This window comes from Suricata suricatta, chromosome X, assembly GCF_006229205.1.
Source record: "Suricata suricatta isolate VVHF042 chromosome X, meerkat_22Aug2017_6uvM2_HiC, whole genome shotgun sequence".
NCBI classification, from domain to species: Eukaryota; Metazoa; Chordata; class Mammalia; order Carnivora; family Herpestidae; genus Suricata; species Suricata suricatta.
In genome coordinates this window covers 93,034,638-93,047,481 of record NC_043717.1, presented here as the reverse complement: position 1 = coordinate 93,047,481, position 12,844 = coordinate 93,034,638, and positions in this window count along the sequence as shown.

Genomic DNA, 12,844 nt, shown 5'->3' with positions numbered 1-12,844 from the left:
GAGAGGAACCTCCCTGATTTTCAGTTAGTTGGATAGAATGTCCAGGAAGATGGAATTGAACAGTGAAGCCACAGACTAAGGGTCATAGTGACCCAATATTTTAGCAGCCCTTAAATATGTGTTGAATTCTCTCAGAGCCAATCTGAGGCATGGGTCTCTTAAAACAAACCTAAGTCTGTAGAGAAAAAATAGTTTTGCTAGGACTCAAGAGCTCTGTGTCTCAAATTTGGCTTAAAATCTTCTTTATAGAGTGACTTTGAATGTGTTACTTCCCTAATATAGATATTGGATTTATTATCTATTAAAAACAAAGGAATTCCTTTTCTGACAAGGTTACTTGATCCCATCAGATAACTTTACAATACAATAATCTTTATATTTATCACATGGTGGTTTGAAAGGGTGGTAGGATGGAGAACGGAGTTCTGGGAGTTGTATAATTGTAAATGTAGGAGTGCTTTATTGAGCTCCACAGGTAGATAAATCTGGAAGGGACTATAATTGTGGACTCTATTCATTCAACTGTATCACCTAGTGGGACTGCCTGATCCTTTGCCTCTTTTTTCTGCAAGTTTCATTATTGCTATGGACTGAATTGTGTCCCCCTATGCCTACAAATTCTTGTGTTGAAGCCCTAACTCCCAATGTGATGGTATTTGGAGAGGTGACCTTTGAGAGATAATTAAGTTTGGATAATTATGGTGGGGACCTAATGATAAGATTAGTACCCTCATGAGAAAAGATGGCACAAGATGCTTGCTCTCTCTCTCTGCCTTGTGAGAACACATGAAAGTGGCTGTTTGAAAGCCAGGAAGAGTGCTCTTACTAGAAATCAATCATGCTGGCATCTTGATCTTCTACTTCCAGTTTTTAGAACTGTGAGAAAATAAATTTCTGTTATTTCAATTACCCAATGGCATGTTGTTATTACAGCTTGAGCAGACTAAGAATATTACCATCTCCTAAGCAGGACTTGCCATGTAATCTGTAAAGAAACAAAATCTAATATGACCAATTTGAGTTTATGTTCTTGAGAATCTATTAGACCCCAGATTTTCAGGGGTAGGGCAATACAAGTTATTTGTTGCATCATTATAGTGAGAAATTGGGCTTAATCACCCTCCATTGTATCAAAACAACCATCCCTTTATTACACATACACACTTTATTTCACGGCGTTTGTGTATTTCTTTCTCAGTAGTGTGTTTTTGCTGCATGTTTACTGCTCCTCAAGTCATGGACTCAAAGAAGCTGGAGGGCATACAAGCAAAGTTCAAAACTATTGGTTTCTCTTCAGGTGTGACCTTGATGAACTGTTTATTATTTTTTCCTCATCCATGGGTTATCTTTTGTATTCCCTAATATATGGCCACTATATCACCAAGTGTATCTGCAACTATATTCTGTTGCTGTGTTAAGGACTATCAACTCTTGGTGGTTAATCCATTAATAAATCAGTCAATATTTATTGAGCACCTATGACAAGCATCTGTTCTAGATGCTGAAATACAGTGATAAATAAAATAGACAGAAGTATTTTTTGCCCATACAGAGCTTACATTCTAGTAGGGGAAGACAGGTAATAAATATATAAAAAATGAATTTTAAAACCTATTTTGATAGGTTTAATAGGTTTTAAATAGCTGCTATAAATAAAATGGAGTAGAAAACTGTTGGATCAGTGGCCATTTTCGATAAATTGACCAGGGAATTTTTTTTGATGAAGTGACAAATGACTGGAGATCTAAGTGATGAGTAATGAGAAAGACCTAGAAAATTTCAGGTAGAGACTAGTGCAGAATACCTAAGTTGGAAAGTACTGGGCATATGTACAGGCTGTAAAGAAAATCAGTGTGGATGAAAGTAATGAGAGAGACAGATGATGGTGTCAAAAGGTATTTATGGGCCATATTTTGAGCAAGCTAGAATGCTATGGTGAAAAGCTTGAATTTAATTTTGGATGCAGTGGAAAGCCATTGAGGGGATTAAGAAGGGAAGAAAGAGGGTCTAATTTATACTTTACAAAGATGCTTCTGGGTGCTATCCAGAAAATGGGCTATAGGGAGCCAAAGAAAAGGCAGAAAGCCCAGTTATAGAAAATTGTAGTACTCTAAGAGGAAGATAATAACGGATTGAGCTAAGATAGTACAGTGGAGGTAGAGAAGACTTTGGGTATGGGATATACTTTTAAAGTAGAGCACCTATGCTTCTCCACCATCTTGCTGCCCCCCCGCTTAAAAGAAGACATGTATTGACTTGAATAGGTTGGCTTCTCTGTGGACGAAGGTGTTGAAAGGCATGCAGGGAAATTCACCTCTGACGAACACACACACAATAGCCAAATCATGGAAAGAGCCTAAATGTCCATTAACTGATGAATGGATCAAGAAGATGTGGTATATATATACAATGGAGTACTACATGGCAATGAGAAAGAATGAAATCTGGCCATTTGTAGCAAAGTGGATGGACCTCGAGGGTGTCATACTAAGTCAAATAAGTCAGGCAGAGAAGGATAGATAACATATGTTTGCACTCATAGGTCTAACAGGAGAACAGGAGAAACCTAATGGAGGACCATGGGGAGGGGAAGGGGGAAAGAGAGTTGGGGAGAGTGAAGGACACAAATCACAAGAGACTATTGAATACTGAAAAAGAACCGAGGACTGAAGGGGGAGGAGAAGGGGGTGATGGTCATGGAGGGGGGCACTTGCAGGGAGAAGCGCTGTGTGTTATATGGAAACCAATTTGACAATAAACTATTATAAATTAAAAAAAAATAAAAAATAAAAAAATAAAAACAAAAAATAAAGTAGAGCAGAAAGTGTTTCATGGATTGGATAAGTGTTTCATGGATTTATGAAATGCCATGATTATGGCCATCTCTGTGGCCCTCAGTACTCTTTGCTTTCCTACTCACCTTCCATCATTCAGGTAAAATCTCTTGATTTCCAGTGTTCTTATGTTTCAGTGTGGCATACCTCAGTGTGGATCTACTTTCATCAATTTTGCCAGGAACTCATTTGTCTTTTTTTAATCTGGAATTTATTTTTTCAGTGTTAAGAACTTTTCTCAAATGATTTCTTTGATAATTTCTACGTTGTTTTCTCTGTTCCTTTTTCAGGAAAATCTATAATTGTTATGTTGGACCTCTTGGTTTGATCTTCTAAATTAATTTTTTTCTTATTTTTTATATCTGTTTCTTTGATCTAGTTTTGTGAGAATTCCTCAACTTCATTTTCCACTACTTCTATTGAAGTTTTATTCCTACTGTCTCTTAAAATATCCAAGAGCTCTTTTATTTAATATTTATATTTATCGTATACTATTCTTATTTAATGACTACATATCTTCTTTTATAATTCTGACAGTCTTAATGATTTTGAAAGTTCTTGTCTCCCTTAGATAAGTTTCACCTAAGTTGTTTTTTAAATTTGTTTTGAACTCTTCCTTTTATGATAGATTTTTTAAAAATTATATGTTTTGGGGGTCCTTGATTGGTTATATTTGAGTGGGAAACAAAAAAGGTGATTAAAAGTCTTTGTCATGGTGGGCCCTCCTATAGAATGATTTGGCTGGATCCTTCTGTTGGTGAACTCCTATTTATTTTTAGATAATTTTTTATAAGTCTGATCATATTCTCTCAGAAAATAATCTTTTGATCTTCTACCTGGTGGATACAAGCCTTAGCTGCAGGTTTGTAGGGTCCAAAGAAAAAAAGAGGGCTAGTAGTCACAACATACTATAGATAGCCAGATATTCACCTAATTGCATACTCAGTTCTATCTGAGGCACTCAGTCCAAACACCTGGTATTTTAATTATCAGAGTAAGTCTCTAGTCTTCTGTAAGAGGGAATTACACATAGGGGAATTACCCCACTGTGAAGAATAAAGGAGGGGATTTGGAGGCTTAATTGCTTCATAGACCATCTTTCCACAAATTTCTGTTTCAGCTCCACTTTCACCCTAACTTATAGAAGTATTTGATGCTGATCGGATGCTGCCAATTTCTGAGTCTTTTGGGAGCTCATTGGTACAAATTGTATTGTTCATTTTCTCACTGTTGGTTTAGGATTCAGGTATCTTGGGTCTCCCAATGAGTTAATAGTTGCCCTACTGCTTTCCTTTTCCTAAAATGCTGTTTTTATACTGTTTCCTGTTTAGTTTTCCTCATAAGTTTATACCTCTAAAATAGTTTACTTTATGTCATTTAGAGATAAATGTGAATGTCGAATCCACTGCATTTAACTGGAAACCCTTTTTTATTTTTCATCACAACATTTAATGTGTTTATTTTATAGCACTTTAATTATATTATATATTTATATATTTGTTTATTACATGTCTCTGTCCACAAGTATGCCTGCTTCATGAAAACAGGGATATTGTCTGTCTTGTTCACTATGCATCCCTAATGCCTAGGACGTACTAGATATTCAGTAAGTATTTGTTGAATTATTTAATCTGATATACTTTATTAATTAAAAATTATATATTTTTGTCATAATATCTGATAGTGGTTGTGGGATAAAAGGAAAATAACTACCTAGCAAATTAGTTGAATTAAAATGAAGTAATTAGACTCAAGGAAAAATGGTATATAAGACAAGATACATAATGTCACATATATTTTCACTTTTGCAACATATATTCCAATTTCCATTTAAAATATCAACTGTCTATACATAAAAAAATTTTTTTAAAAGAGTGATAAAAACCAAATGAAATCAGTTAGCAGATAGTTGCCACAGTCCAGGTAAGAAAACATTATGACCTAGTAGAGGGAGTAGGAAGAATTGAACATAGAGGCAAGAGTAATTTAGAAGGTGGTGGTTACCCATGGGTAAAGGAGAAAAGAGAAAGGATTAAGGTAGTAAGGATGACTCCTAGGTTTCTGGCTAGACGGACAGTAGCTTCTTTCACTCAGATGATCTCAGAGTAAATAGAGGAGGATAAGAACAGATACAGGGAGACAAGCATTGACACTCATTTGCCTTGCCTCTACAACTGCCAGAATGCTTTAATTTGGTTATTTCATCTCAAAATTTAGGAAAAAAGTTTTAACCTGAGTTACTCATTTGTCCACTATTCTATTTTGCTCTTCTTGTATGGGTTTAGCTAAGCAACAGAGTGAATAAAACTCGCTATTATTATTTTTGCCCAATACCACAGCCTAGTCTAAAGAATATTAGTTGAGTGCTTAAAATCTACTGACCTGAGGATGGGATGACCTGGGTTCTACATTCAGTTCTGTCCTTAACTAACTGTGTGACTTTGGACTAGACATATAAATTTGGGTTCCTTATATGTAAAATCAGCCTGCTAATACAGTAATTTCACTCTTACTAATGTATTCTTTGGGAAAATAAAGACCCATGTTTTTTTGGGGAGCTATAAAGATTTATAAATAACTAAGGTTTAAGCGTGGTCTGAAGAGAAAGTTACAGTGTGTTAGCCTACATAGCACCTACCAGTTACTGAAAGTCAATCATGTACCATGTGCTTTACCTGTTTTCTTATTAAATCACCACAATAATATGAGATTAGTATTAGTATCTTCTTTTTAGAAACAAGAAAGGTGAATATCAGAGAAGGCAACAGGCCAAAGTGACACTGCTCATTAGTATTAAATCCAAGATTCAGACTCAAGCTTATTTTACTGCAAAACCAATATATTTTCAACTTTATAATGTTACATTTTGTACATGGTGGGCTGCCTCTGAAACATGTCTGTGAACTTAAACTCACTGAATCTTAGAAATGGTAAAAAGAAAAATTCTAAATGACTCAGGTCAGTATCTTATTTTACGGGTAAGGAAATTGAGGACCAGAAAGGGGAGACTTGTCAGTCAAGTATCAGACAGTTAGTGGCAGAGCTGAGGCCAGGGCACATCTCTTCAGACCATCTGCCCATTGCTCTTTCTAATTTGGTGCCTAAAGATATGGCTTGATCCAAACAGCCCAGATGTGTAAGTGTGTATCTTCATTGGCCCACTAATCTCACAGGAGTTAGCACAATAGAAGTGTACAGGATGCCTGGGTGTCTCGGTTAAGAGTCTGACTCTTGATTTCAGCTTGGGTTATGATCTCACAGGTTCATGAGTTTGAGCCCTACATCAGGCTCTGCACTAACAATGTGGAGCCTATTTGGGATTCTCTATCTCTCCTCTCTGCCCCTACCCCAGTTTCTCTCTATCCCAAAATAAATAAATAAGTTAAAATTTTTTTAAGTGTAGTAATAGATTTGAGTGGGATTTGGATGGAAAAAATTAGTGGCATGAGTTGTTTTAAGCACACAAACATAAGATACAGTTTAGGAAAGAGAGATTATTTGCACAGTAGTATTTCAATTAGCCTCAGATTCCCTCAGGGAAGAAAGATTCTGTATTATATGACGTGTATTGCTTGTGTTAATTACCACACAGTTGGCCCATGAGTGGCTATTTATACGGATAGAAGTCCAAGAAGCTAACAGCTTCAGTCCTTCAAGCAAAAACCACTGGCGGAGACTAGTGAAATTGTAAAGGCGACCTTGGTAAACATGACAAGACATTGAAGGTGAGTTTAGTGGTATCTTGCATATCATTAAAATCCCCCCATTTGGAGTTGAAGGAACCAAACAATGGGGCAGGCTTTTTCATAGAGAGTCACTGATTTTGGCTATACAGTAAAAATGGATCCATTTTGATGTGTCTGCCTGGGGCCTAGAACTTGAAAAACTTCAGCCAGAGAGACAAGTTTTCCTTTCAGTACCTAAACTGCTTTTCACATTTCTATTTTATGTCTGCAGAGAGAATGCACAATAAATTTGGGTAGGAATGTAGCAGGCAGAAATCAGAGCTGATCAATTCTAAGCTTACATAAACTAAGGTTCCCAATCCCAGGTGCTTTTGTTTTTTCCTGTCAGTGGACTTACTAAAACAAGACAGATGTTCTGAGTCCTCCTAACTCTTGTCCCATTACTCAGGGATTTTGGAGACTAGGCATTGCAATTGCTTTGTTGAAATAGAAGAGGATTTAGTGGGCTAAGATGTGAGAGGGAGAGAGGGTGAATAGCGTGGAGAACAGCACATCAAGCTGCTTGCTTATAGGGGATGATTTGTGTTCATTCAGAGGAGATGCAAAAGAGGAGGAAGCACAGAATCCAGCTCTTTGCAGTAACCACAAGCAACCGTGACTCCTATTTTCCTGAAGACATTGCAGAAACTCAAAGTTCACAGCCTTCCTGACTCGAAGAGTTTAATCCCAGAGAAGGTTTGGAGCAACTGCTTGTACGTTTGCTTTAGTCCTCATATTTAGTGTTGTTGACTTTTCAAAATTATGAAACTTGAAGAACTTTACTGAATCAAACATGGATATCTAGCACTTTGAGGACCTGCATGACATTTTTCAGGTACAGTTATGGTTTAATGTGGCTTGAGGTTATTTCACAAATATATTTCCTTTGGTTGATTCTAATAAGAATCATGCAGCCTGTTAATATCCAGTAGTGTGTTTAGCCATCCCTGTTATTGATCATTTGGAATCTTCCATGGAATGTCTTTTAACCATGCCCATTTTGCAGCAAACTCTACTCACATTTCAAGATTCATGTTCAATGCTACCTCTTCCATTATACCTTTCTTTTTCCCACACCCACCATTCTCCAGCCACATGGAATGAAATCAGTTCTTTTTCTGCTCCTGTAGCCCTTTGTCTTTATTTCCATGTTAGAACATGTTGCACATACAGTTGCTTTCCCTGTTATATTGTAGGCTCCTTGAGGACAAGGATTTGGTCTTACACATAATTGAATCCCAAGTATATGACAAAGTGATTTACAGTATACTTATACACTAGATGAATACTTAAACAGCAACATGATGAGTATTTTTGTGTAAATTATTTTCATTTATTTTGGATTATATACTTGGGGGTATGTTTGTGAAAATGAAATTACTTGGGCAAAGAGCAGTTAAATATTTTTTATAGTTTATTTATTTTTGAGACAAAGAGAGACAGAGCCCAAGTGAGGGAGGGGCAGAGAGAGAGGGAGACACAGAATCTGAAACAGGCTCCAGGCTCTGAGATGTCAACACAGAACTTAACCCACAAACCATGAGATCATGACCTGAGCCAAAGTCAGAAGCTCAACCAACTGAGCCACCCAGGCACCCCTAAGCAAAGAGCAGTTAAACATTGCTATAGTGAATTCCAGAAATATCATGGTATTTACATGGTAACCTGTTTCCTGACAGTGGTCTTTATGACATACATACTACCAAGCTGGGGGACATTGTAATTTAATTTGTGTTATTTTGAGGTCACATGTTTTGTCATGTGATTATATACTGAACTGGATTCGCTATTGTGTATATTGTCATTTTTTTGGCCACCTCATCTAGTGAGCTTTATACAGTGATCTCATATGTTTCATTATTTATTTATATGTTTTGACTAGTTTATTTTAAAAGTTCTCCTCAATTGCATAGTGTTTCCTATTTGGCTCTTTCCTTTTGATCTTCGTTTTATTATAGTACAATGTGCACAAGATTTTTAGTCATATATTTGAACATATCATTCTGATTTTATGATACCTTCTATTTTTTTCTTTTTCTTCCTATTTATTTGTTTTTTAAAGATTATTGTCAAATTTGTTTCCATAGAACACCCAGTGCTCTTCTCCACAAGTGCCCTCCTCCATTACCACCACCTCCCTTCTCCCTCGCCCTCCCCCTTCAACCCTCTGTTCCTTTTCAGTATTCTAGAGTCTCTCAGGTTTTGCATCCCTCTCTCTCCCCAACTTTCTTTCCCCCTTCCCCTCCCCATGGTCCTACATTAGGTTTCTACTGTTCTCCTGTTAGACCTATGAGTGCAAACACATGGTATCTGTACTTCTCTGCCTGACTTATTTCTCTTAGCATGACACCCTCGAGGTCCATCCACTTTGCTACAATAGGCCAGATTTCATTCTTTCTCATTGCTATGTAATACCCCATTGTGTGTGTGTGTGTGTGTGTGTGTGTGTGTGTGTGTGTGTGTGTGTGTATATATCTCACATCTTCTTGATCCATTCATCAGGTGATGGACATTGGGCTCTTTCCATGATTTGACTATTGTTGACTGTGCTGCTATGAAGATTGGGGTACATGTGCTCCTATGTGTCAGCATTTCTGTATCCCTTGGATAAATCCCTAGTAGTGCTATTGCTGGGTCATAGGGGAGTTCTATAGATAGTTTTTTGAGGAACCTCCACACTGTTTTCCAGAGCAGTTCCACCAGTTTACATTCCCATCAACACTATAGGAGGGTGCCCGTTTCTCCACATTCTCGCCGGCATCTATAATCTGTTGATTTGTTCATTTTAGCCACTCTGGTGTGAGGTGGTATCTCAGTGTGGTTTTGATTTGTATTTCCCTAATGATGAGTGATGCTGAGCATCGTTTCATGTGCCTGTAGGCCATCTGGATGTCCTCTTTGGAGAAGTGTCTGTTTATGTCTTCTGCCCATTTCTTCACTGGATTACTCATATTTCGGGTGTGGAGTTTGGTGAGTTCTTTATAGATTTTGGATACTAGCCCTTTATCTGATATGTCATTTGCAACTATCTTTTCTCATTCCATTGGTTGCCTCTTAGTTTCCTTGATTGTTTCCTTTGCAGTGCAAACGCTCTTTATCTTGATGATGTCCCAATAGTTCATTTTTGCTTCCATTTCCCTTGCCTTTGGGGATGTGTTGAGTAGGAAATTGCTGCGATTGAGGTCAAGGAGGCTGTTTACTACTTTCTCCTCGAGGGTTTTGATGGTTTCCTGTCTCACATTCAGGTCCTTCAGTCATTTTGAGTTTATTTTTGTGTATGGTATAAGAAAGTGGTATAGTTTCATTTTTCTGCATGTTGCTGTCCAGTTCTCCCAGCAGCACCTGCTAAAGAGGCTGTCTTTTTTCCATTGGATACTCTTTCCTGCTTTGTCAAAAATTAATTGGCAGTGCATTTGTGGGCCCAATTCTGGGTTCTCTATTCTATTCCATAGGTCTATGTGTCTGTTTTTGTGCCAATACCATACTGTCTTTATGATGTCTGCTTTGTAGTAGAAGCTAAAGTCTGGGACTGTGATGCCTCCTGTTTTGGTTTCCTTCTTCAGTATTACTTGGCTATTCGGGATCTTTTGTGGTTCCATACGAATTTGAAGATAGCTTGTTCTAGCTTTGGGAAGAACGTTGGTGCAATTTTGATGGGGATTGCATTGAATGTGTAGATTGCTTTGGGTAGAAATGACATTTTCACAATGTTTATTCTTCTGATGCATGAGCATGGAATGTTTTTCCATTTCTTGGTGTCTTCTTCAATTTCTTTCATAAGCTTTCTGTAGTTTACTTCATATAGGTTTTTTACATCCTTGGTCAGGTTTATTCCTAGGTATTTTATGTTTTTTCATGCGATTGTGAATGGGATCACTTTCTTGATTTCCCTTTCTGCTGCTTCATTATTGGTGTATAGGAATATAGCTGATTTCTGTACATTGATTTTGTACCCTGCAACTTTACTGAATTCATGGATCAGTTCTAGAAGGCTTCTGGTGGAGTTGATCAGGTTTTCCATGTAGAGTATCATGTTATCTGTGAAAAGTAAAAGTTTGACTTCTTCTTTGCTGATTCTGATGCCTTTTATTTCTTCTTGTTGTCTGACTGCTGATGCTAGGACTTCCAGCACTATGTTAAATAACAGTGGTGAGAGTGAACACCCCTGTCGTGTTCCTGGTCTCAGGGCGAAAGCTCTCAGTTTTTCCCCATTGAGGATTATATTAGCTTTGGGCTTTTCATAATTTGCTTTTATAATGTTTAAGTAAGCTCCTTCTATTCTGACTTTGTCAGGGGGTTTTATTAAGAAAAGGTGCTGTATTTTGTCAAATGCTTTTTCTGCATCTATTGACAGGATATATGGTTTTTATCTTTTCTTTTGTTAATGTGATGTATCACATTGATGGATTTGTGAATATTGAACCAGCCCTGTAACCCAGGAACAAATCCCACTTGATCATGATGGATAGTTTTTTAATATGCTGTTGAATTCGATTTGCTAGTATTGTGTTGAGTATTTTTGCATCTGTATTCATTAAGGATATTGGTCTGTAGTTTTCTCTTTTTGCTGGGTCTCTGGTTTGGGTATCAAGGTGATGCTGGCTTTGCAGAATGAGTATGGAAGTTTTCCTTCTATTTTTATTTTTTGGAATAGTTTGAGAAGAATTGGTATTAGCTCTGCTTTACATGCCTAGTAGAATTCCCCTGGAAAGCTATCTGGCCCTGGACTCTTATTCATTGGGAGATTTTTGATAACAGATTCGATTTCTTCACTGGTTCTCAGTCGATTCATGCTTTCTATCTCTTCTTGTTTGAATTTTGGTAGTGCATGTGCATTTAGGAATTTGTCCATTTCTTCTAGGTTGTCCAGTTTGATGGCATATACTTTTTCATAGTAATCTCTGATGATTGCTTGTATTTCTAAGGGATTGGTTGTAATAGATCGATTTTCATTCATGATTTTGTCTGTTTGAGTGTTCTTTCTTTTCTATCTAAGGAGCCTGGCTAGAGGTTTATCAATTTTGTTTATTTTTTCAAAGAACAAACTCTTGGTGTCAGTGATCTGCTAAACTGTTTTTTTGGATTCTATATTGTTTGTTTCTGCCCTGACCCTTTACTATTTCTTTTCTTCTGCTGGGTTTGAGGTGCTCTTGCTGCTCCCCTTATAGTTCCATTAGGTGCCCTGAGAGGTTTTGAATTTGTGCTTTTTCTAGATTGTTGAAATAGGCTTGGATTTCAATATACCTTCCTCTTAGGACTGACTTTGCTACTCCCAGAGATTTTGGATTGTTGTTTTTTCATTTTCATTTGTTTCCATATATTTTTAAATTTCTTCTCTAATTGCCTGATTAGCCCAACCATTCTTTAGTAGGGTAGTCTTTACCTTCCACATTTTTGGAAGTTTTCCAGACTTTTTCCTGTGGTTAATTACAAGTCTTATAGCATTGTATCTGAAAGTGTGCATGGTATGATCTCAATTCATTTATACTTATGGAGGGCTGCTTTATGCTCCAGTATGTGATCTATCTTGGAGAATGTGCCATTTGGACTCGAAAGGAAAGTGAGTTTCCTTACTTCAAGATGCAGAGTTCTAAATATATCTATCAATTCCATTTGTTCCAATGTGTCATTCAGGTTCATTGTTTCTTTAGTGATTTTTGTATGGTTGACCCATCCATTGCTGTAAGTGGAGTATTAAAGTCCTCTGCAATTAGCACATTCTTATCCATAATATTGTTTCTGTTTGTGATTATTTGTCTTATGTATTTGGGTGCTCCCGAATTTGGTGCATAGATGTTTATAATTGTTAGCTCTTCCTGATGGAGAGACCCTGTAATTATAATATAATGTCCTTCTTCATCTTTTGTTACTGCCTTTACTTTAATGTTCAGTTTGTCTGATATAAGTATGGATACTCCCGCTTTCTTTTGGCTTCTAGTCACATGATAGATATTTCTCCATCCCTTTACTTTCAGTTTGAGGGTGTCGTCAGGTCTAAAAAATAAAATAAAATAAAATAAAATAAAATAAAATAAAATGAGTCTCTTATAGACAGAAAATAGATGGATTTTGTTTGTTTTTTTTTTTCAATCCATTCTGCTACCCTGTGTCATTTGATTGGAGCATTCAGTCCATTTTCATTTAGGGCTATTATTGAAAAATGTGGGTTTGGATTCATTGTGTTCTCTGTAGAGTTTATGTTTGTAGTGGTGTCTCTGGTACCTTGTATTCCTTGCAACATTTCCCTCATAGAGTCCCTCTTAGGATTTCTTGTAGGGCTGGTTT